This window comes from Pongo abelii, chromosome X (assembly GCF_028885655.2).
Source record: "Pongo abelii isolate AG06213 chromosome X, NHGRI_mPonAbe1-v2.0_pri, whole genome shotgun sequence".
Lineage (NCBI taxonomy): Eukaryota > Metazoa > Chordata > Mammalia > Primates > Hominidae > Pongo > Pongo abelii.
Genome location: NC_072008.2, coordinates 51,225,379 through 51,250,606, shown reverse-complemented (window position 1 = coordinate 51,250,606; position 25,228 = coordinate 51,225,379). Strand labels below are relative to the sequence as shown.

Sequence of the window (25,228 nt, the reverse complement as noted above, 5' to 3'; positions counted from 1 at the left end):
CTTCACATTAAGTGATCTCCACAGATATTTGGAACTTTAATTCTCAATGTGTCTAATGTTTTGAATGACACTTAGCTTTACTACTTTTTAAATTTTCCTATACATGTATAACCGAAAGTCAGAGAGTTTTAACATTTTGACAAAAATATTTAAAAGTCACAGAATGAGCATAACTTTTCCTATGGTTATTGATATCACGTGGTATGGTTGCAATTTGCACGGTCATTTGCATGGTCATTTCATGGTCCTCCAGTAGGTGCAAAGCGAGGACTGCCTGTACTAGTAAAACTCCTCCTACCTTTTTCTTAATCTTTGGAATTCTTGACCTACTGCACCACTGCATCATAGTTAGAATCACCTTGTCAAATGCCACACAAAAACGATTGCTTGGGATTTTTTTTGTGGTCACATCGAATCTTTAAAATGATTCAGAGAGAACTGACGCTATTACAACATGAAGTTTCACAGTCAGTGGACAAAGTACATTTCTCTATTAATTGAAGTTATCATTTATTACTATCTGTATTAGTTTGCATGGGCTGCTGTAACAAAGCACCACACCCTGGGTGGCTTAAACCACAGAAATGTATCCTTTCGCAGTTCTGGAAGCTACATGTTCAAGATCAAGGTGTTGGCAGGGTGGGTTTCTTCTGAGGGCTCTGAGGGAGAATCTGTCCCATGCCTCTCTCCTAGCTTCTGGTGGTTCCTTGCCTTGTAGCAGCTTAACTCCATTCTTCACGTGCCATTCTCCCTGTGTGTATGCCTGCCTGTGTCCAAATGTCCCCTTTGGATAACAACACTAGTCCTTTGACTTAGGAGCCCATGCTGCTCTAGTATTACCCAACGTCATGTGCATATTTCTAGGTATTTGTTACTGCAGCACACTACTTCTCAGTACCAGAATCCATTCATTTGCTATGGCTGCCTTAACAAAGTACCACAATTAGTTGGCTTAAACAACACAAATATATTGTCTCACAGTTCTGGAGGCTAGAAGTCCAAAATCAAGGTGCCAGCAGACTTGGTTCCTTCTAAAGGCTATGAGGGAAGGATCTGTTTGAGACCTCTCTCCTTGGCTTGTAGTTGGCTGTCTTCTTCGCATGTCTCTTCATGGGGCCTTTCCTCTACGTGTGTCTGTCTCTGTGTCCAAATTTCACCTTTTAATGAGGACTCCGGTCATACTGGATTAGGGTCTGTCTTAATGACTTCATCTTGCTCATTACAACTGCAATGACTCCATCTCCAAATAAGGCCACATTCTGAGGTACTAGGTGTTACAACTTCAACATACGAATGGTGGTCGGGAGAGCCACAATTCAACCTGTAACAGGAATATCTCTTAAAAAAAGGTTATAGGTTTTTTTTCCATGTAGGTCTTTACTGTGTTGGATTTATTCCATGTACTTTCATCCGTTATCATTTTATTGCCTCTCTGCTTGGACTGCATCCTTACATATATGCTGTTTGATAAACAACGTGATTCCATTAAGCGTTTCTTTTTTCAAGTGAACACGATAAAAGTGAGCTTTCTCAGTAGAGGCTGGTGGAGGAACACTGAAGGGGGAAGAGGCATTCCTTCCATTTCCAGCAGAGGCAGGGTGAGTGGTGTGGATGATGCCATCAAGTGGAGCTATGCCACAACCACTGGCCCAAACTACAACTTATGCCATGAGGGATCCTTCCAAGTGTTTCTTTCCTTGCATACTTTCTGCTAGCCGTATGGTGTCATATCAAGGTTCCATAAATCTCATAGTTACTCTTGATCACAGTTGAATAATTATTTGTATTAAACTAATATGTTTAACCTGCTATGTAGTTTCTATCTTTTGATTAGACCCACGCTGATTTCTGATGATATTATTGTTAGTATATTTTAATTTACTCATTCTCTATCATTCTTTTGCCTGTGTATTGGTTTGTAAATCTTATGTGTGTGTGTATGTATATGCATATACATATATGATCTAGTAGTGATACTTTTGTCTAACAATTTATGTATGAGTTATTTTTGGTTTTCTAGTTCATTATCAAATCACCTATGAATAATGACAGATTTGCTTTTTCATTTGTAATCCTTACACTTTTACTATTCTTGCCTTACTAAGTAAATTAAGATCTCCAATAGAATCATCAAGGGAAACTATTTCTCAATCTCAAAAAGAAAGCTTTCAATATTTCAAAATTTAGTAGGATACTTATTAAAGTCATTTTTTAAAGATATCCTTTATCCAGTTAAGAAACTTTCTTTCTCTTCATGGATATCAGAAAAGTTTTATTATGAATGCAGCTTGAGTTTATTGGACATTTTTTTACCACATGTACTGAAATAATGATATGATTTCCATGCTTTTGATTAATATGGTGGAGGATGCTAATTTATTTCTAAATGATAGACCATCTTGGTCTTGATATGTTATTTTGTTCATACATTGCTGAATTTAGTTTGCTCATATTTTCTTGAGGATTTTCCATCTATTTTCATGGGTGTGATTGATCTCTTATTGCCCTTTATTTTTGTGTCCATCATCGTATTCACTATCAAAATTTTACCACATGATATAAATTGGAAAATGTTCTTTTTATCATATGTTCCTTAGAACACTTTGTATAATATTGGGATCGTTTTCTCCTTTAATGTTTGATGAGCCTAGAGTATTTCATTTTTGCTTTTAATTCTTGGGACAATTTTTAATTACTCATTCATTTATTTTAATATCTATATACCTCTTCATGACTTCTGTATCATCTTGAATCAAGTTTAAGTAAAATTTTTTCAAACATTTGTTAATACATTCAACTTTTCAAAAATATTGCCATAAGATAGTGCATATTTTCTCATTATGTTTCTTTATCCCTGTGATATATTGTGCATATACAAATGTGAATGAAACATAAATATACATATAAAATATGAACATACAGTCTTATATTTCAAAAGATATATGCTTTTCCTTTAAAATTTAAGTCCATCCAAAATGAATTTTTGTTTCTGATGTGAGGTAGAGGCCCAGTTTTCTCAAGACTAATTATGGAAAAGATAGTCAATTTCCCATGGTCTGCAGTGCCATAATTATCATTAATTAAGTTTTTCATATGTAAATGAGTCTGTATCAGCACCAAGCTGATTCATACCTTGTTCTTTTTCAAATGAATCTTCTTTTTCATGGACATTTGGATTTTATATAAATTTTAGAATCAGTTTGGCAATTTCCACACATTAAAATATAGAGGTTTTTCTGAATTGCATTGAATATACAGATCAATTTTGGGAGACTACGCATCTAAATCTATAATTTTCCAGGCCATTTACGTGGATGATCTCTCCACTTATTTATCCTCTTTTTCACTCTCACTAATATTCTATTATTTCCACTCAAATTGATTTATATATTTTATGAGCTTTTCAAATAAGTGTGCATTTTAATGTGAGAGTGTATTATTTTTCTTGCTTACATTATTGAAGTATAATTTTAAATCACTGAAGTTCACTCTTCTTGTGTACAGTTCTATGAGACCTGACAAACACATACCACAGTAGGCCCACCACCGCAATCAAAAAGCAGAACAGCTCCTTCACCATCAAAAACTTCCTCTGTAGGAAAAATGCCTCTATAGACAAACCCTGCCTCATCCCCTGGTCCTAGCAAACTGGCTGCTCCCAAGAGAAGCCCGTGGCCAAGAAGTTGTCCTGCTGAAACCAAAATTCAAGTGGAAGAAGGTGGCTTACTTGGTGTCATAGGTGACCTTGTCAGCAGAAGGGGGTGACCATGGGTGATGACCTCTGGGTTTGGAGCTGACATATTCTCTCTCCTCATTTAGCATTCCTAACAGTCCCTTCAGTGCTCTCCTCCTGTCTTTCTGGTAGCTTCTTCTGAGGAGGCTTCACTGGCTCCTTTTCTTCTTCCTGCAAGAGATTCTCTCTCTTCCCATTGGCTTGTCAACAGCTACTTCTCCTTCAATTTTCAACCTAGGCGCTACTTTCTCAGAGAAGGCATTTGTACCTTTCCTCGAATCCCCGCCCACCGAGATTTGGTTAAGTCCATACTGTTCTACACTCCCACAGCATCCTATATTTTCCTTGACAATACTTTTTCTACTTATAATTACTAGGTAAACATTTTGTAACAATTTGTTTCATTGTAAAATGTGTTTAATGTCTGAGTCTGAAGCACTAAACTCTATGTTGCTGTTCTGTGGACCACAGTTGTCGGAATCCATTACAGGATCTGGCACATGGGCATTGTTTAAGGATGTGTTTTAACTGGCTGACTCTGATATATCCGTAATGATGTTACCCAAGGTGCCATTCTTGGCAACGCCTCTTTTTTTTTTTTCCTGCTACATTCCCTTTTCTATTCTTCACTAATCTCTTCTTCATCTTTCCATTTCATTAGACTCATACTTGTTCAGTGTCAGCTCAACTATGTCCATGATGTCAGGCAACGACTCTGGATCACTCCTCTACCTGATCCCTGCCTAGCCCCTCTCCAGATTTAGGTATTTGACTGTCCCTAGAAATCCTCATTTGGAAGGCTGATAGCACCCATTGGAGACCATTGAACTGTTTCCCTAACTCCACTCCTGCTCTACATCCTATCCAAATTTCCTCCTTCCCCTCTTGTGCCTAAAATCTCAGTTCATGATACCATCATGCAACCTGTCTCCTGAGCTGGAACCTGGAATTCATTTTACATCTTAATGAGGTAATTCATTTTACCTTCTCCCTACTATCTGTTCACCAACTTTGGTCATTCCTATCTTTTTTTTTAGAGATGGAGTCTCACTGTGTTGCTCAGTTTGGTCTTGAACTCCTGGCCTCAAGTGATCCTTCTGCCTCAGCCTCCCACAATGCTGAAATTACAGGTGGGAGCCCAGCCCATCCCTAAATTTAACGCTCTCTGAACTCTATTTCCACTCCTCCATCCATCTCCACTACTACAGCTTGAGACCAGGGCCACATCAGTTAACCTTGGTTTCTTTATTTGGTGCTGTTTCTCACCCTGCCTTCCTTCCCCTTACCCACCTCCTCACCTCCATTTCATTCTCCAAGGCACCATCAGACAGGCCTGTCCAGAATGCAGAGTATTTATTTTCTTCTCATGCAAACCCCTCACTGACTTCTCACTTGCTGCCTGTAGGATAAATGGCAAACATTTCACCATAGCCTATTAGGAGGGTTTTGAACTTGCTCCAGTATTGGATTCCTAATCTACCTTGGGCACATCAGCTGCCCCAGAACCTGGGCTCTGACTGGGCCCTTCAGTTCATATATCAGGTCAGCATAGTTCACACACAGTCCTGATAGTTAACAGTCTGCTGTGCCCATATTCTGCTGACCTCTGCACATGAATCTTTGACTGGCAGGCTTTCAGGATGTAGCATCCAGATCCCAGGAGCACAGCCTGACTGCCTCACTTCCTATATCAAGCCTGATGTCTCACTTAAGTGACTTCTACACAATTTTCCAGGCATAAATAGTTCATTGCTCTCTCTCACTAGAACAAAATTCCATGACAGCTATGGTGGCCACCCTAAGGTGGCCTGCACTCTGGCAGTCCTTCTGTATCAACAGGATCTGTGGACCCCCAAATATGATGTCCTGAATACCCAGCAATACACAAAGGATCAGCATGAAGCTCACGCTGACAGGATGAGGGCACCACCCATGGGAGCCAGAAAAACCTAGCAAACAGATAGGTACTGGATCTGAAGTAACTTATTTAGACACTCATTGCAGATTCCGCACCTTCTCTCACTGTGGTTTCTGGTCCACCTGAAAGGGCCTACTGGATTCAGAATCCAGAATTTAATGACATAGTTGCTTACAAAGTAACATAAGTACAAAATGATGTGAAGGTTGAAAGTAAATCGTTTTAAATGCCTTATTATTTTATTACTACAAACATATGGACCTTATACAAACATTGAAAATACAGATTAACACAAAATAATAAAAATCTCAGATTAGGCCAGGCCCGGTGGCTCACGCCTCTAATCCCAGCACTTTGGGAGGCCAAGGTGGGCGGATCACCTGAGGTCGGGAGTTCGAGACCAGCCTGACCCAATGGAGAAACCCCATCTCTACTAAAAATACAAAATTAGCCGGGCTTGGTGGCGCATGCCTATAATTCCAGCTACTTGGGAAGGCTGAGGCAGGAGAATTGCTTGAACCTGGGAGGCGGAGGTTGCGGTGAGCCAAGATTGTGCCATTGCACTCCAGCCTGGGCAACAAGAGCAAAACTCTGTCTCAAAAAAAAAAAATCACAGATTATGCATTATTCTTATTTAATGTTTCTTTTCTGTCCACTTTTTACAGTCTGTGAAGATTCTATTTCTAGTCATTAAAACATTAAAAATGCTGAGTCTATTTGTGTTTTGGTTCATGTTGAGCACTGCCAAGGGTCTTTCCTTTTCCAGTCTTTTGTAATCAGAATCTCAAATTGCTGAAGCCCTAGGGCCCACTGCTCCGGCATTAATTTGCTTTGTAGTTGTCTCAAGTTTTCACAGGTCGTGACATTTGGAACTTGACAAGTCAATGTGCCAGGCAATGAAGACGGCTTATTTGATGGGAGACTGGTGTTCTTTTCCAAGTAGCTGATATTATGCTAGAGTCAGCTTCATTTAAAAAGCAGGTGCAACAGAAACCGTCCCTTGAAAATGTAGATCCCATCCCAGTATTAGAGGCAGCAATCTCTGTGATAAAGGGATAGGTGGAGCAGAAGATGAGGCCACAGGGAAGGGTCTCTAAGGGACCCTAAAAGCTGCCTCATGAATCCAGAGTCCATTCAAAGCTCTCCCTCCTATTTCTTGAAAAGATTGGCCACCAGGGTGTTGAGTTTAGAGAAATAGGTATGAGCCTCATAATCTCAACCCCCAGCCACTCCCAACAGATCTGACATTTACTGTCTGTGCTTGCCATGTGGGGATTGTGCTTGCCATGCCTGGCACCCTCTCCACTCACCAGGTGGTGAAGTGCAGCTGAGGCTTGGGGTGGGTCATATGTATAAGGGGTGGGGGCAGGTACATTCCGAATAAGGGAACTGTGAGACATCATGCCTCCTCTCAAGCACCTCGATAGACATTTACATAACCTAAGGACATGTGAAGATGTTTTCTTTTGGAAGTTTTACTGGTGATCCACATTTTTAAAAGGAGTATAATTGTCACCAGAAAATATTGTTGACCTTTTGTTCTCCAACAATGACCAAACAACAAGACCAAAATTAAACAAACAAGCACCTTTCACTACTGTTATTGCACTCAACAGCAACTTCTCAAACTAGATCCTCTCAGCCAAAACTGTACACTTGAATCTTACTTGGAACAATAGCTGTATTTTTGAAAAGTTATATACATCACATTTTTTCTTTGGTTATGCATTCATTAAACAGATATGTATTTATCTCCTACTATGTACCAGGTCAAATTCTAAACAAATGTAATTGTGCTAAAATGTTCTATTAGAAAGAATTCTTGTTTTAGAAAACAAAGTGAATAAAGTCCCTTTTACGTGTAATATTTTAGGATTCTAGTTAAAGTCACCCAAATGGATCCCTTTTATAAAATACAACCCTTCAAATTTGCTTATTTGAAAAATTTACATTTCATATATTTTGCTTAATTATGGGATACCTATATCACCTTCCTTTAATAAAATTATAATGTCTGTCTAGGTGTTTGTGTACAGTTAGAATAAATTCTTAAGAGGCAGACGGGACTTTAGAGGTCCTCTATGTGATCCCACCCAGTGAGTGATTCCTTCCTACAACTTCCCTGGGAACAGGCATTTAACTTCTGCTGGAACATCACTGGTGATGAGAAGCTCACTACCTCACAAAACATTTTGTTCCAGGATCATTCTCCTCCTTTAAAAAGGTCCTTGGTGAATTCCAACCTACAATGAGGGTGAAATTACCAGTGTGCTGTCAGTCATCTGGGTTTATCTGGAAAAATAGTAAAAACAGTAGTAGCTCATATGGCCTGAGACAAACATGGTATAGGAGAGCTTCAAGTAAGGAAAGCAGGTATTGGGGAAGAAGACTCTGAAGGTCACAGAAAGATCTGAGTCTGAGTCCATGGTGGAGCCTGCTAGAAACCAGAGGAGGTTCCCTTGGTTTCAGAAATCCAGCTGGCAAGCAGGGAAGACTGTGTGACTGGAGCAGAATGAGAGAGGAAGCAGGAAAAGGCAGCTGAGGGCAGAGAGGGAGGCAGGGGCTGGATTCGGATTTTCTTCTCCAAGTTTGACGGGAAACATTTGTGTATTTTGCAGCAGGCAGTGATTTTTTTTTTTTTTTTTTTTTTTTTTTTTTGCTTTTTGCTTTTAAAATACCATGATTCTATTTGGTCAAATCTGTCAGCATTCTCCCTGCCCTGTCACTTTATACCTCACTCCAGAAAACCTGGACTACTCATAGTCTCCTGAATGTACCAGGTGGAAGAGCCTATCATGGTTCCTTACACTTACCCGCCCATCCGCTTCCCTGTTCCTGTCATTCCTTCCTTCCCCTCCTTGTCTACCTGGCAAAAATCTCACTTTGCTGCCAAGGTAGGCTCTACCATCTCCTGCTCTGGAAGACTTCCTTTACTCTCTCAAGCCAGTCTGGGTGCTCTGTATCTCCATTACCTCAGGTACATGGGGTTAACATGTATGCAGCTGAACAGGTAAAGCCCAAAGACCATGGTGCTCTCTGATGAACATTCCAGGTATTGCCCTCAAGTCTTCCACCTAAATGGATTCATTCACTTATTCAGCAAACATTTATTGAGCACCTGATAAGTGCCTGTTAAATGGTCAGAATCCATAAGTGAAAAAGACAGTGGAAGGTATTTGTGCATTGGAGGAAAGAGCCAGTTAGCAGATTCTATTTGAATGCTCTCCCTCGGACTTCAAGATGTGCTGAAGGGCCTCTTGGTTGGCCCATGGTTTCTTCAAACACTGATTAACTGCTGGAGTGGCATCGCTGCTGGGTAGGAGGGGAAGTTGTAGGCTCAGTAGCCTTAATTGAGGGAAAATAGGGAGTTCTGAGTAGAGCATGTCTGTGAGTTAGTAAGTGAATTCCATGGGTCAGGCTAGGTGGACCAGAAGCACTGGCTACACTGAACATGTTACTCAATGCATTCCAGAGATTTGGATGTTCCCAGGCAGTGGGCTGCTGGGTACCAGAATGGTGAGAGTGCTTTATAAAATAGGGTTTTGGTAGGTTTTTATAAAATAGGGTCTTGGTATTCCTAAAGATGATTGCATATATATTAAGAAGCAAGGAGTGTGGAGGCAACTCCAGTCTGTTCTTCAAATGGCGGCAGTCACAATGAAGTAAAAGAGGGGTGTCCCAATTGGGTCATGAAACAAAAGTTCCCATGGACAGTGAAAGCCGGTCTCTGTGAGGCAGTTCTCTAAAAACTGAATGTGAGACAGAAGTGAGAAAGAGAAATAGGGACAGAATGTCACAAAGTGCAAACTACTTTGACAACTTTTTCATCACTTCCAGCATGCATTTGTATGACAGACCTAGAAACAGTTTAAAGAGCAAGAAGTAGAGTGAAATGAATGGTTAATGTAGACCTACAACACTCTTTGGGAAAATACTAAGTACGAAGCAAGAAAAACAAAACAAAAACACAACAACTTGCCTCACTGGAGCTCAGCCTGGTCAGATATACCACAAAGCAATTCACCTAAGTGCAATTCAGGCTATGCTAAAGGGACATACCCCATTCCAGGACAGCCCAGGGGAGGAAAGGCTGACTGCTGGGTTGGTTGGGAAGGCTTCTTAAAGAGAGGACATCTGAGTTAGGGCTTGAAAGATTGGTAGAAGGCTTTCCAGGGAAGGAATGATTCATGGAGACAGGTTTTAAGATAACCTAAGCTGAAACTTTGAATGTTTCTTCATCTCCAAGTGGGGGATGAAGGGGAAGCCCACATTAAAGATTCCTTTTCTTGGGTATTCAATTAATTATATCCCAGCCTTCTATTTTGCTCATCAGCTGGATGGCCATTAGGTGGCAGCACAAAGTTAGAAATTGTGCATCCCTGAGCCATTGCATGCCTTTGCCTATAACTCTCATAAATCAGGATGCTTTTAATTAACATAATACGGAAGCCAGGTTCAGCTCTCTAGAAAATTAGCAAAATCCTGCTTTACAAGATTATGCAGGGTGTCGCTGCACGCAGATTATGTCTGTAGAGGCCTGTGATGGAACTCAAAGCGCTGACATCTACTCTGAAGATCCCACAGAGCTCATGAGGTGCAAGTGTAAGCTTCAAGCAGGATGAGAGATTGGGCCTGCCAATCAAGGTCTATTGGGTATTCAGAGCAGCAGGTAGCCATGTAAGAAACAGCATCCCAGGGCAACACTGCCACAGGGGCACTCACTACATTTAGGATATCTACTTGAGGGAGTAGACAGCAGTGACATTACCAGTCCCCTACAGTCATAAGATTGTAGGATGGATATCTGGACAGGGTGTCATAGATAAGAGTCCAGTCTTTCTGTAATGGATGCTGTGATGTATCGTCCAAATCCCCCTTGAGGACTAAATAACTTATTCCCCTAGCTGCTGGAAGTGCTGCCTGAAAATAGCTCTTTGGGAATTTCCATTCTTTGAAGACAGCTGTCTTGCACAGGACAGCACTAACCAATGACCCACCTTATGGGGGAGGGTGTAAAAACCTTATCCCTGATCCCCTGGCTCCAATTTATCATGACCATCTCAATTCCAGAGGGCCCTATGAGGTGACCTGCAGCCTTTGTTGAGGCTGTATCACAGTTCAGCCTCTCCCTCTAGCCAGTCTTGCTTCTTTCCTTCCTCAACAGGTGTCAGTTCTGATAGCACTCCCAATAAATTTCCTACACACTAAGCTCTGGCTCAGAGGCCGCTTCCCTAGGGAGTTTAATCCCACCTTTGTTTTACTTGTGGGGAAACCGAGGCAATTTGGAGGGTCATATTTCAAGGAAAATTATAATTCTAATAAGAATAATACTTAAAGACACGTTGAATATTAAATAAGGATATTCCCAAGGGCAGGGGGTTGCCTGTTTTCTTCCCTACCATAACTCTAGCACCTCTATATAGCAGGCACTCAAGAGATATTAAATAAATATGAATCTAGGTTATACTTCTCAATGTCTCTGGTCAGGTGTTTTCTTGTTGAAATCCCATAGCTGTCTTCAAAGGATACATTCCTCCCTATCTCCACAGAAAATGAAAGGAAGCCCCAGAGAACCATGACACACTCTATGCCAGTCTTTGGGTGCATAGACTATATTGCCTTCATAAGACTGTCAAACTGAGAATAGATGCCCAAACTATATTCATGGACCTTGGCTGGAAGAATGCAAATATTCAGACAGATCATGTCTGTATTATTGAGACCAGGAGAAATTAGTTGTGATTATCTCTTAATTAGTGCAGAGAGCATTCCTCTGACTTTCACAGAGATTGACCTTGTTAGCACACTCTTAAAACTGCCAATTTAAAAAAATCTGATACAGCTAGAAAAAAGAATGGTGTAGGAAAAGCAAAGTGTTATAGCCCATAGCAGATTAAGCATAGTTTCTACAATAAATGATGATTTGTTAAAATCTAAGTACTACTACTTTATCAGCAGAGTGACCCTGGGAAAGTTACTTAACCTCTGCCTTAGTTTTCTCATCTATAAAATGGGGATGAAAATAATAGTATCTCCTTGAAAGTTTTGCTGTGAGGATTAAGTTAATATATGTAATGTGTGTAGACAGTACCCAGCGTATAGTATTTATAGGCTGTTAGTTATATATAGAATCCCATATTATCACATTCCAAAGAGAATATAGGTACCGGATTATGTATCCAAGGAGCCTGCAGAGTCTTGGATGTCCTTTGCTTTAGGATTATCTAACTGACTCTGTGGCTCTGAGTGTGTGGCCCAAGAATCTGTATTTTCAATTTGCCCTCTGAAATTTGAGAATCATTGCTTTGCCATTTCAGTAGCCTAATATAGTATCCTTTTAATAAAAATTATCTTGCAGCCTTCGTGTTAATGCTTAACCCCAGGAATACTAACTAGGGCCTTCCTAATTAAACAGTAAGTTATTTTACTATTTGTATGTGTAAGAATACTTGAAGAGACCTGAATTGGATTGGCTTGGCCCTAACTGAATTCTAAATAAGGGTAGATAACTAATAGCTGACAGTTGGTAGCACCAAAGTTCCAGAAGTATTCTTTACACTGGTCAGTAGGTCATAGAGATGACCACCACGATAGCATCTTCCTTTGCAAAAGTTTTCAACAGTTGCTTAGGAGAATTCTTCCCACGGAAATCCAGCTATGATCTCATAATGGAAATCAATAGGGGTCATGGAATTCACTTTAAATGCTATTTAGTTTTAGAGTCTTCCATATGAGCATTTGTGGGAAGTAATCTATCCTACAAAACAAAGTATATATGTTTTAAACCATCAAGGGTTTTGAAAGCAAATATAAATAATATTGATTCTATGACCAAGTACCCCATTCCTACATCTTTAACCCTTGTGAAAGTGATTTGAGACACACTAGCTTCTTGACAGCTATTTGTATGGTTTAAACCATATTTCTTATTTTATTGTCAGTTTCATACAAGACCAAATCTAAAGCTAGATAAAGTAAAGATTTAATCTATCTAACATTTACTCACTCTGGAGTCAAACAGTCTATGTTCCTGGCAGCCATTTGCTTCTGGATGAACCCCAAAGATTTGGACTAAAATTAGACTTTGGGATTTTACTGGAAGAAAAATTACTAAAAAATGTCCCTTAGTGTTTCCAGGAGAGACAGATTTCAGGACTTTTAGTCTCAAAAACTGACCCCAAGTGTGATTCCCTTCTAAGTAGTCTGAAGCTCCTCAAGGAAAGCAAGTTAGTTCAGCAATTCTCTAGTTAGATTCTGAGCCTGGAGATGGTTTTAAGAGTGCTAGAATCTCTAGGGTATTTAGAACAGGTCTAACTTCTCCAGGTGTAGTTGTCAGCTATATGAACCCCAGGGCATCTCGGGAATGAGCAAGTTTCTGACCAAGTCTCAAGGCACCTGCACAATTCGATTTTACAAGCTTCTTACATGTCAAGGCTCTTGGAGACTTCCATGATTTCATAACATCTTCTCTTCTACATAGCTGCAAATTGATGGACGGTTTGGTTCCAAGAGCTTTTCTTCATTTTTTACTGTGATTGTCTTTAACATTGGCTACATACAGAACTTTGTTAAACATGTGCACTGCAGCAGTGTAAAAGACACTGTCCTGGTTTCCAGAATTTGGACTTCTATGAATTACATTTACCCGTTTAACTCCCACCGCTCCAGAACTCTGCTCCAGGGAACTTTTTATTTCATTGTTTTCCACTTTGATCACAACATGTGCTTTGATATGTGATTCACATACCAAACAATTTATTCATTTATAGTCTATGATTCAATGTTTTTTAGTATATTTACAGAGTTTTACAATCATCAGCACCACCAATTTTGTAACATTTTCATCACCCCATAAAGAAAGCTCATACCCATTAGCAGTCACTCTCCATTCCCCCTGCCCTCCAGCCACTAGCAGTGACTACTAATCTATTTTCTGACTGTAGATTGGCTTATTCTTGACACTTCACATGAATGGCACCATATATGTGATTTTCTATGACTGGCTTCTTTCGTGAAACATAGTATTTTTAAGGTTCATCCATGTTGTACCATGCCTCAGTACTTCATTCCTTTTTACAGCCAAATGATATTTGATTGTATGGTACCATGCCTCAGTACTTCATTCCTTTTTACAGCCAAATGATATTTGATTGTATGGTTATACCATATTTTATTTATCCATTCATTACGTTGAACATTTGGGTTGTTTCTACCTTTAGATACTATGAGTAATACTGCTATAAACATTTGAGTACAAGTTTTTGTGAAGACATATGCTTTCATTTTTCTTAGGTATATACCTAGGAATTGCTAGGCCATATGATAATTCTAGATTTAACTCTTTGAGAAACTGCTGGACTGTTTTCCAAAGTGACTGCACCATTTTATATTCCTGCCAGCAGTGTTTTAGGGTTCAAATGTCTCTACGTGCTCATCAGTGCTTCTTATGATCTTTTTGATTATAGGCGTTGTAGTATACGTAAAGTTGTATCTCATTGTGGTTTTGATTTGTATTTCCTAATGACTAATAACATTGAGAATCTTTTCTTGTGCCTGTTGGCCATTTGTGCAACTTCTTTTGAGAAATGTTGACTTTGACCCTTTTCCGATTTTTGTCTTTTTGTTATTGAGTTGTGGGTACTTTATAGATTCTGGGTGCTAGGCCATTACCCAGCATATATTTTATAAACCTCTTCTTCCATTGTGTGGGTTGTATTTTCACTTTCTTGATAGTGTCCTTTAAAGAACAAAACTCACAATTTTGATAAAGTTCAATTTATCTGTTTTTCTTTTGTTGCTTGTGCTTTTGGTATCACTTGTAAGAAACTATTGCCAAATCTAAGGCCACGAGGATTTACCCCTATGTTTCCATCTAACAGTTTTATAGTTTTAGCTGTTACACGAAGCCTTTGATCCATTTTGCATTAATTATTGTATTTGATGTTGTTGCAGGACTTTTCCTTATTTCAGCTAAAGATGGGGTCCTCTGTCCACAGCCACAAAAATTCAGATTTGAATGATAAGACAGGGTTTTATTGGATGTAAAGAAAGAAAGGAGGGAAACAGGGACTCTCACAAGGCCAGAGTCCCTGCTAGAGCACTTCCCGCTCGCAAATTGAATCCCAGGTTCCACACAGAGAGAAGGAGTCAGGTGCCTCCCTGCTGCAAATGGCATGAACTTCCTAAGGCTCCACCCCAGTGTGCAGGCTGGTTGGAGTTTTTCCAGGGACCCCTCCCACTTGGCTGCCTCATTCCCCCCTCTAAAGAAGCACATCCAACTGCCCTTAGAATAAGGATAAGTATGAAGACCGATCTTAACTGCTTCCTGGTGACAGGGGTGCTGTTTTGGGGAAATGGCAGTCAAAGCTCCCTCAGAGGCCTACGTAAGGTTCCCAGCAGAAGGGGCCATCATCAGAGGCTCTGGTTGCATGGCCACTTGGAGTTTGATGACCTGAAGGCAAGAAGAGACAAACCAGTTTATTAGAAAACATGTATCAAGTCGAAACAAGGGGAGGGGTAAGGACAGCTCAGAAATCCTGAAGCCTTTTACCTGTTTGCACATGGAGAGGAAGGCCAAAAGCCTGACTGGTAAAAAACACTTTACCCTTTTGCTGGCATATTGGTCTTCTGGTTTCCCTTCCCCTGAGCCCAATCCTAAGCCAACCAGTTTAAGGTTTGGGAAATTAACTCTTTGCAGTTTGGAGGATGCATCTGAGGGGAGCGTCCCATAGTACAGAGACACAATCACCTATCTGTGAAGAAGAGAGAAGAGGAGAAAGGAAAAAAGAAGGTGCCTTTTAAAGGAGTCCCAGGGGTTCCGGATGCACTCAAAAAGGGTACAGACTGAAGATGAATGGCTACCCTTCTAGAAGGAGTGGAGCAGGTATCCCTGGTTCCCTTCTCTTCCTAACAGATACCCGGGGTACGTGAGGGAAAGAGGGAAGAGCATCGTCTTTCCCTCTTCCATCCTTGCATCCCTGAGTCCTGGCGACCATGGCAGGTCCCATCATGAATGTCGCAGCAGCTAGCACCAATGAAGCAGGGGAAGGGTGGGTAGGGGGTGGGAATCACCCACTCTTACCCACATATGCCCTATCTCCCCTGCTTTTCAGTAGCCGTGGATTCCCTAAACCTCATTTTTGCCATGGATACTAACGTGGCCTTTATCCATGAAACAGGAAGCTTGGGCTTGGCTTGATCGGCAGGAATCAGCCATGCTCACCTGCCCCGTGCCTTTTAACTTCCATCATCATCCGCCTCTGGATCCTTCAGATCCAGTTTTCTTTCCTAGGACTTTGACCCAAAGCTTGGAATTGAGTTTGGGACAAAAATGTGTCTCAGGGTGGGGGGTTGCATGGACTCCTTATTATAAGCTGAATGCTAGGGTGAAGCTGTGGGATTGAGTCTTCCTCCAACAAAGGAGAGAAAAGGATGTCTTGTGACATGCCCAGATAACTGGTGGCTATAGTCATGCTTGCTAGGATTTGGGTGCATGGTGCTTGGCTTTGGTTAGCTCCCTTGGTCTTACTTTCCCAAAAGGAAATCCCTGAGTGATGGGCACCCTATTTATTCCAATCACCTGGCAGGATTTGTAGGATAATTTCTCAGAATTCGAATATTGATCTGGATTTCTACATTACCCATCCCTTTTTTTCTTTCTGAGCTGAAGCTGGAGATTGCTAGTTGGTTCACAGGAACAATCAGGGTTAGTCTAACATGTAGGCAAAAACTTAAAAACAACTAGTGAGTTTAGAATTTAGTGACAAATGTATGATAAGTGTTGAAACATAATTTTTCTCTCTCTCCAGTCCTCATTTTTGTTAAAAAACCAAATCATCCTAAGACTGAGTGGTTTGCAAAATAAACTTTAGTCTTATACTTGGCCTGATTATTTGCATAAAGTGAAGCAAGAAAAATTATTTCTACAAAGAGCCCTTTTAGATTGTCTGTGCTGGAACTCTGTTGCCCAAGGGATCTCATATAAGACCTTTTAAAGCCAAGCCCAGCCATGGGTTTATCCTCAAGTACCTGTGAGTTTGGTGATCTTCTCCTCTTAAGGTCCCAAGATAAACTTGGAGCTCTTGGACCTGTTAGAAAGTGACATTCTTTATTGACCACAGGTCAGGAACCCTGTACAGGGACTGGGTAGATGAGGGTATGAGGCCAGTCTCCCCACTGGGCTTCTATCAGCTCTGCAAGTCAAGCTTGACTCCTTAAACAGAAGCATACCCTTCCAGTCAAAGCCTTGGTAAAATTACCACATTCTCCAGTTGTGTCCTGCTGCAAAAGAAAAATGGATTCTTATTGCACTGATGCAAACAACTATATTGCCACAAGAACACTCCAGATAGTTTTCAAATTTAGAGGAACCAGGCAGAGAGAAACAAACATGCTCCAAATTTTGCTCACAGCGGGTATTACCTTACTCAACTATTAAAAGGCTATAAATAGTTTAACATAAGTTTCCTTGACTCTGAAAAACAAAACATGGATCAGCAATATTCCAAGCAAAAGTCTTAGAAAAGTTGCTTCAGATTTCTGAGTTCAGTCCAGTTAGTTAACTCTTGTTTCGCGTGATATTCATGAACATTCAGCTCTTCGTGAATGCTGTACATTTTCCTTTATTCCAATGTTACAATCTCCAAAGTTATCAAATACAATCAGAAATTGTATTTGAGAGCACCTGTCAGAGTCCTATAGCTTATTATAAACCATCTTTTGAAAGGATTAAAACAAGACAACAATTGTCTGTGAACAGCAAAATGTCTAGAGCAGTTATAGTTAGAAACACAATTGACAAAGAAGTTTGGTTATCTCCGTGGTTTACAATAACAACATAGCAACCTTAATTATGATTGATAGCATATACTTAGACGTTAGAATTTTAGAAATCCCATACAATTTTGGAACATATATTAGCATTATTCACCAAGATATAACCTAAAGAAGATTGAACATCACCTTTGGCAATCTCATGTACCTAGACATGTCAAATAATCCTGTTTAACCTCTCTTTTCTGGACATTCCAGGGGCCCTCCGGACTATCTGAAAGTTGTCAAGAAAGACAATTTTGAAACTGAAGTTTGATTTTGGGAAGACTGTTAAATATGTTTAAAGCACTTGATATTATGAAATAGAATTCCAGATTACCATAAGTTATTTATTTTTCCAAAATGATGACTCATAAATTTTAAAGAAGTAAAAACCTTTTACAGCCCTTTTGAATTTAGTCAACATGTTCACACAGAGAACCTCTTCTGCGAGATTAATTTCTACAATTCTTCCACCACTTGTTTGAACCCTCAGTTTTTTCCTAATTTAAAACAATCTTTTAAGCCTAGGCAAAAATTTACATTTCCATGCCTTTTTGTAACCTTTTCCAAAAAAACACATTTTACTGTTCTTACACTTCTTGCATGTAAATTTACTTTCAGTAGCTTCAATTACAGATTATAATGGTAACTCCTAGCGGATTTTTAACTTTAGGGTAAAACTTGTTAATTTGCTTTAATTGTGTGTTAAGTGCAGTCAAGGTTTGACTCCAGCATAATGAAGGGCGTGGTTGGTTCCATATGTCCCCAGGCCTTACCAATTGTGAAGCAGGCAAGACAGATAGTTCTCAAAAGCCAAAAAGCAGTTTGTAACCTTAAAACATTCGGCAAAGCTTGCATCTGACATGCACAGTTTATTTCATCTGTTTACATTTTAATGACACCTGCATTTTACCAATAATCTTTAAGGCTGTTTTTATTTCTCAAAGATTAAAGTCACGTGAACTGAAAAGTACCACAGCTTTTATCTTCCCTTTTAAAAATATTTAATCCAAGCGCTTGTCTTTCTTTAAGCCAAATTAATTAGAGCCCATTTTACAGAAGTCATACACAGTACATACACAGGCAGAAAAAAACCCAGTAGCTGGATGGGGCCCTTTAAGAGACAGGGCTAGGAAAACATGCAGATATGGAACCAGAGAGGGCTCATCCCCTGAGGCAGGATTGCTAAACAAAGCCTTGCCCCCAGAGTTACAAGCCATGCCCTCAGGCGGTAAAACAAGATGGAGGCTTGATTTCACAACCTAAACTTTGCAGAGAATGCAAACAGTGATAGTTGGGTTGGGGTTGGCCTATCTTCTAAAAGAAAAAGAAAACTTTAAAAGTTAACTTGTTGATAGGGGAGAGAAGGGGAAAGAAAAAAGGCTTAAAAATTCCTGGAGAAGAACCTCTTATTCTCCTGCAAGTGGTTCCTCTTCCTGGGAGAGAAGCTTAAGCTTAATTACTGTCCAGTGGAACCAGCTGTGTGGGACCCTTGGGCCATGCATCCCAGCCCAAGCACGGAGTGGGGAGCGGCAGGCAGTTGTGGCTCCCCAGTCCATCTGGAAAAAGGAAGGAAAAGGCCATAAAAAGGCCTCCTGCCTGGGAGGGCCAGGGGTGGGGGCACTGTTTCCCATAAGCTCAGAAGTCCCAAGATGAAAAGGTTTAGGAGCAACAGTAAGAGGTTTTGAGTCCCCATTTCACTCACCGCTTCTCAAGTCCCCACGATGCACGCCAAAAATGTTGCAGGAATTTTTCCTTAGTTCAGCTAAAGATGGGGTCCTTTGTCCCACAGCCATGAAAATTCAGGCTTGCAGACAGTTTGAAGGGTAAGACAGGTTTTATTGGGTGTAAAGGAAGAAAAGGAGGAAACAGGGACTCTCTCAAAGCCAGAGTCCCTGCTAGAGCACTTTCTGCCCACAGCTCGAATCCTAGGTTCCACACAAGAAGAGGAGGGGCCAGGCTCCTCTCAACTGCAAAAGGCACGAAATTCCTGAGGCTCTACTCCGGTGCTCAGGCCAGTTGGAGTTTTTCCCAGGGATGCGCTCCCATCTGGCTATCTCAATGTGAGGGAGAGTCTGACCTTATTCTTTTGTATGTGGCTATTCAGTTGTCCCCGCACCACTTGTTGAAAAGGATATTCTTTCTCCTATTGAATCGCTTTGGCACTTTTGTCAAAAATCAGTTGATTGTAAATGTGAGAGTTCATTTCTGGACTCTCAATTTTATTCCATTTATCTTTATTTTATCCTTATGCCAATGCCACGTTGTTCTGGTTATTCTTGCTTTGTAGTAACTTTTGAAATCAAAATGTGTGAGAGCTTCAACTTTGTTCTCCTTTTTCTAAATTATGGTGGCTATTCTGGGTCCCTCGAGTTTCCATAGGAATTTTAAGATCACCTTGCCAATTTCTACAAAGAAGCACACTATTATTGTGACAGAGACTACATTGAGTCTGTAGACCACTTTGGAGAATATTGCCATGTTAAGAATATTAAATATTCTGATCCATGATGTGGGATATGATGAGGTTTCTCTTAAAATAGCCTGATCAATCCTTTATTCTTTAATTCATAGTACCCACCCCTTTTTTCTTTTTCTCTTTTCTGCCTTTGTTACATACTCAGACACGCCACAGTACCAGGCTTATCAGTACCAGCTCACATTCCTTTCCTAATTTGGAAAGGAGACTAGCTCTCTAGCTCATTGCAGACACCCCTTCCCCTTTTTTTTCCCTCTCTCCCTTACATGCCCACCTTATCTAAAAAAAAGTTCAAATGTCTAGCCAACCGGAATTAGTTCAGATTGTGCGACCCAACCCTGGCCAGTGGAGAAAGGGTACAGGGGCAGGACTTGCGTCAGGAATAAAGGCTCTCCTGCCCCTTTGTTCAGGTGTGCTCTCATGGCGACTGGCCAAGGAGAAGCACCCCTCTTCACAGAAGTAAAATTGCTTTGCTAAGAATCCTTTGTTTGAGTGTTCAGTCTCCTTAGGATTTTGAGTGTTATTCCCAACAATGAGCATGGGATGTTTTCACATTTATTTAGATATTCTTTAAACTTTTTAAACAAAGTGTTGCAGTTTTCAGTTTATAAGGCTTGCACTTCCTTGGTTAAATGTATTCTTAAATATTTTATTCTTTTTGATGCTATTAATTTTGTTTTAAAGGTATTAATTGCAAATGTATAGAAATTCAGTTGAGTTTTGTACATTGCTCTTGTATCTCAGGGAATTTTAAGGGCTAAGCTTACAAATTATATAACCATGTAAGACAAACTGCATTTATGTGTATTGCTTGCTTAGAAAATTTAAGATAGAAAGTTTTTTATCTTAACTTGACCAGAATAATTATTATACAACAATAACTTCTGGGGAAATACATAGAAATGGAAGAAGAAAAGGAAATCAATATTTTTATTGCTCTATTTTGGGCCATTTTAGATGCATTTTCATATCCAAATTTTTCAACAGCCCTACAAAGTACTGTTAGCTTCATTTTGAAAATGAGACTGGGGCTCAAAGGGAATTAATAACCTTCCCAAGGTCACATGGCCAAGATGTAGCTAACAAGATCATGGTTTATCTGGGAGACTAGTTGTGTCTTCACAGAATAAACTCATTATCTCATCATAGATTGTGTTGGCCTGATAAAATTCTATATTCTCCCCAGGTTCTGTCTTCTGAAACTTCAACAATTCAATCAAAAGTTCAAGACATGTACGCTGAAAACTTTTATAGTGTTGAAATTAAAGAACACCTAAATTAATGGGAAGACATCCAGTGCTCATAGATAGAAAAACTTAATAATGTTAAGACGGTAATACTCTTCAAAGTGATCTATGAATTCAATGGAAATTCTATCAAAATGTCAGTTGACTCCTTTATAGAAATTAACAACATAATACTTAAATTTATATGGAAACTCAAGAAACACAGAATAGTCAAAACAATCATGATAAAGGAGAACAAATTTGGAGGGCTCATAATTCCTGACTTCAAAGGCTACAGGAAGCAGGACATATGATGCCCTGCTTATTGGCATAATGATACACATATAAATCAATAAAATATAACTGAAAGTCTTGAAATGAGCTCTCATATTTACAGTAAATCAAGTTTTGACAAAGGTGCTGAGACAATTCAAGGAGAAAATAATAGTCTTTTCAACAAATAGTGCTAGAACAACTGAATATCCACATTTAAACAAACTTGAGCCTCAATCTCACACCATATGCAAAAATTAACTCAAGATGAATAAAGGTCTAAATACCAGTGTTTACATTATACAAATATTAGAAGAAAACATAGGGGTAAATCATAGGGCAATGGTTTCTTAGACAACAAAAGAAAAAATAGGTAAATTGGACTTCATCAAAATTAAGATTTTTTAATGCTTCAAAGGACACTATTAAGAAAGTGAAAAGAGGCCAGGCGTGGTGGCTCATGCCTGTAATCCCAGCACTTTGGGAGGCTGAGGCGGGCAGATCACCTGAGGTCGGGAGTTCGAGACCAGCCTGACCAACATGGAGAAACCCCATTTTTGTACTAAAAATACAAAAATTAGCTGGTTGTGGTGGCACATGCCTGTAATCCCAGCTACTCAGGAGGCTGAGGCAGGAGAATCGCTTGAACCCAGGAGGCAAAGGTTGCGATGAGCCAAGATGGTGCCATTGCGCTCCAGCCTGGGCAACAAGAGTGAAACTCCATCTCAAAAAAGAAAGTGAAAAGAAAATTCAAATAATGAGAGATTATATATATATATATAAACTATATATTGGACAAGGGACTTATATCTAAAATGTACCTAAAATGTATAAAGAATGCTTGCAACTCAATGATAAGAAGACAAATCACCCAAATGAAAAAATAGTCAAATGATTTGAATAGACACTTCTGAAAGAAGATATACAAATGGTCTATAAGTACATGAAAAGATGTTTAACATTAGTCACCAGAAAAATGCAAATCTAAACCACAATAGGATACTACCAGTGTCCATGAGGACATAGAGAAATTGAACCCTTATAAACTGCTGGTGGGAATGTAAAATGGTGCAGACACTCTGGAAAACAGTCTGGCAATTCCTCAAAAAGTTATACCTAGAGTTGCTATTTGACCTAGCAATTCCACTCCTAGGTATACACCCAAGAGAAATGAAAGCACATGTCCACACAAAAACTTGTATTAGGATGTTTATAGCAGCAGTATTCACAAAAGCCAAAATATAGAAATAACCCAAATATCCATCAACTGATTAATAAACAAAATGTGATTTTGTTTATAAAACCACATGATTGCGTATTATTCAGCCATAAAAAGGATTGAAGGACTGATACATGCTACAACATGGATGGACCTTGAAAACATGCTAAGGGAAAGAAGCCAATCACGAAAGACTGCATATTGTATGATTCCATTTATATTAAATGTGCAGAATAGGCAAATCTATAGAGACAGAAAGTATATTAGTAATGGCCTAGAGCTGATGGGAATGGGGATTTAGGGGTTATGGATAAAGAATACATGATTTCTTCACAGGGTTATGAACGGGGTCTAAAATTGATTGTCCTGATGGTTACACACTCTGTGCATATACTGAAACCACCTAATTGTACCTTTTAAATGGGGAAATTGTCTGACATATAAATTATATCTCAATACAGCCTTTATAATCAGGGATGTGCTAGATGGATAAGGTATGTTCCAAACTAGCCATGGCTGATAATACTGAGTTACTAGCTCTTGACAGGGCTGTAATGTATGATTTTGCAAATTGTATACTCTGCAACTACAGGAAACACTATTTTATGGACTACAATGTAAATGGTGCCCCCTGAAGTTGTGCAGTGTACAATATACACAGCCTTAAGCTTCAGCTCTGGCACTTAGGAGAAAAATTCTGAGGCTGATCATTATGGGTGACCAAAGCTCATTTCCAAGAATTCAAAAGAAAGCTAGTTTTCAAGTAAGTGGCACAGAAAGTAATTTTCGCCACACAGCTCTTTAACTCAGCATTCAGGCAACCATTATGCTCCCTATCTTTTATTCTTTTTATCCTTTTGGGGCTTTTTGGCTTTCAGCTTAAATAATGTATAATTAGCACAGCATCAAAGGATATTTTACAAGTAAATAGGTGTACCCATAATCCCCCATCCTGAACACAATTGCTTTTATTTCTCTAGATCTCCTTTCAATCTTTATTCATATGTGCATATACTTTGTTACATAGCTGTAATTATAGTGTATACACAGTTTGGTTCCCCTTTTACCATTATTTTATAAACACTGATCTATGTTGCTTTATAGTTTTGCATTTATTGTTTTAATGGATGTATAACATTCTTTCCAGTTAATGTACCATAATGCACTCAATCTTCTCATTCCCTGAATGCAAGACAATTAGTGCAATTACACAACAGCCACAATATGGAAATGCCTACATGCAAGGACTCTGATCTATTTTTTCTTTTCTGCAAAGCTCTTATCATCATCTGTGCATATGACCTCATTTACTTAGTTATTTTTATTATTATCAATTAGTCCTATTTTGAAGTTAATCAAGAAGAGCAAGGCCCCTTGTCTCATTTGTTCACTGATGTATCCCAGATCCTAGAATAGTAACTAGCATATAATAGATGCTCAATGAATATTTGTCAAATAAATGAACACTAAATCATTCTCTCAGGCTCAATTCCTAGCAGAGAACTGTCTTAGTCAAAGAGCATAAATCTTGGGTTTTTAGCAAGAAATTATAGGAGAATTTTTTCCAACTCTGTACTGTCCAATTGGACGTTCAACTAAAGTCAAGAACACATGATTCTGGAGAGAGTATTTGGGTCTTTAACCTACAGCTCTGTGGTCCACATTCAGCACCCTAGTTTTTTGTACACAGTGCCCATATCTTGAAGGATTAAATTGGTTGGTTGAAAGAGAAAATGACTCTTTCTCTATTGAACATAAGAGTTTGAACTAAGGCCAGGCTGATAGCAGATGTATCATATGTCATTTAAAATCCATCTTTGAAAAACAGACCCTCTTTTTCATGGGAATAGGCTGAGCACCAATCACAGAAACCATACATATTGCAGTTCCAATATTTTTTGGGTTGACAAGTCATCTAAACTCCAGAAGAGTTTTCATGAAGAAGTGGACCTTAGCACATAATTTGGATACCTGAGCACAGGTCCATTCTTTGGAGGAAAATGGTGATTTATCTACCAAAAAAGGGTCTTACCCCAACTCCATACTGTGATCCCACTCTTACACTTGCCATGTTGTCTGTCACAAGGAAACACAGGGACTCCATGTGATCTGGAAGCTGGCATGAGATGTCAGTAGAATTAGAGAAGGAGCACTGGATGAGGAAAGAAAAGCATTGGCATTACTGGGCCATTACTATCTGCCACAGCCTTCCATCCTTTATTGTTCAATACAACCCTATGAAGTAGGAATTATTTTTGTACCTATTTTAAAATTGAAGAAACTAAGGAACAGAGAGTTGAGGTAACTTGTCCAAGGTCACAGGGTGAGTGCAAGAACAGGGATTCAAACCCAGGTTTGACTTACTTCAAAGTTGTGCTTTTTCTGTGGTAGCATTAAGAGATCATAATGCCACTCATAGGAGTGACCCTGAATAGCTTAAAGACCATGAGCATTTCCCTTTTCTCTTGGGGGCCTCAGTTTCCCTTTCTATACAATGAGGAAGTTGGACTAGGTGATTTGCTAAATGCTCTTTTTGGTATCTAGTCCCATTTGATTATCACAATAT

General features: G+C 39.5%; 1 long non-coding RNA gene across 1 annotated transcript; it reads right to left on the bottom strand.

The window, feature by feature from the left end:
* Nucleotides 1–365: 365 nt before the first annotated feature.
* On the bottom strand, nucleotides 366–19,811 carry LOC112130847 (uncharacterized). Its single transcript, XR_002913043.3, has 5 exons — nucleotides 19,171–19,811; nucleotides 16,680–16,931; nucleotides 5,032–15,102; nucleotides 3,728–3,904; nucleotides 366–1,321 (listed from the first exon to the last, which is right to left on the bottom strand). It is a non-coding gene; the product is annotated as an uncharacterized LOC112130847 (long non-coding RNA).
* Between the last annotated feature and the right edge of the window lie 5,417 nt (nucleotides 19,812–25,228).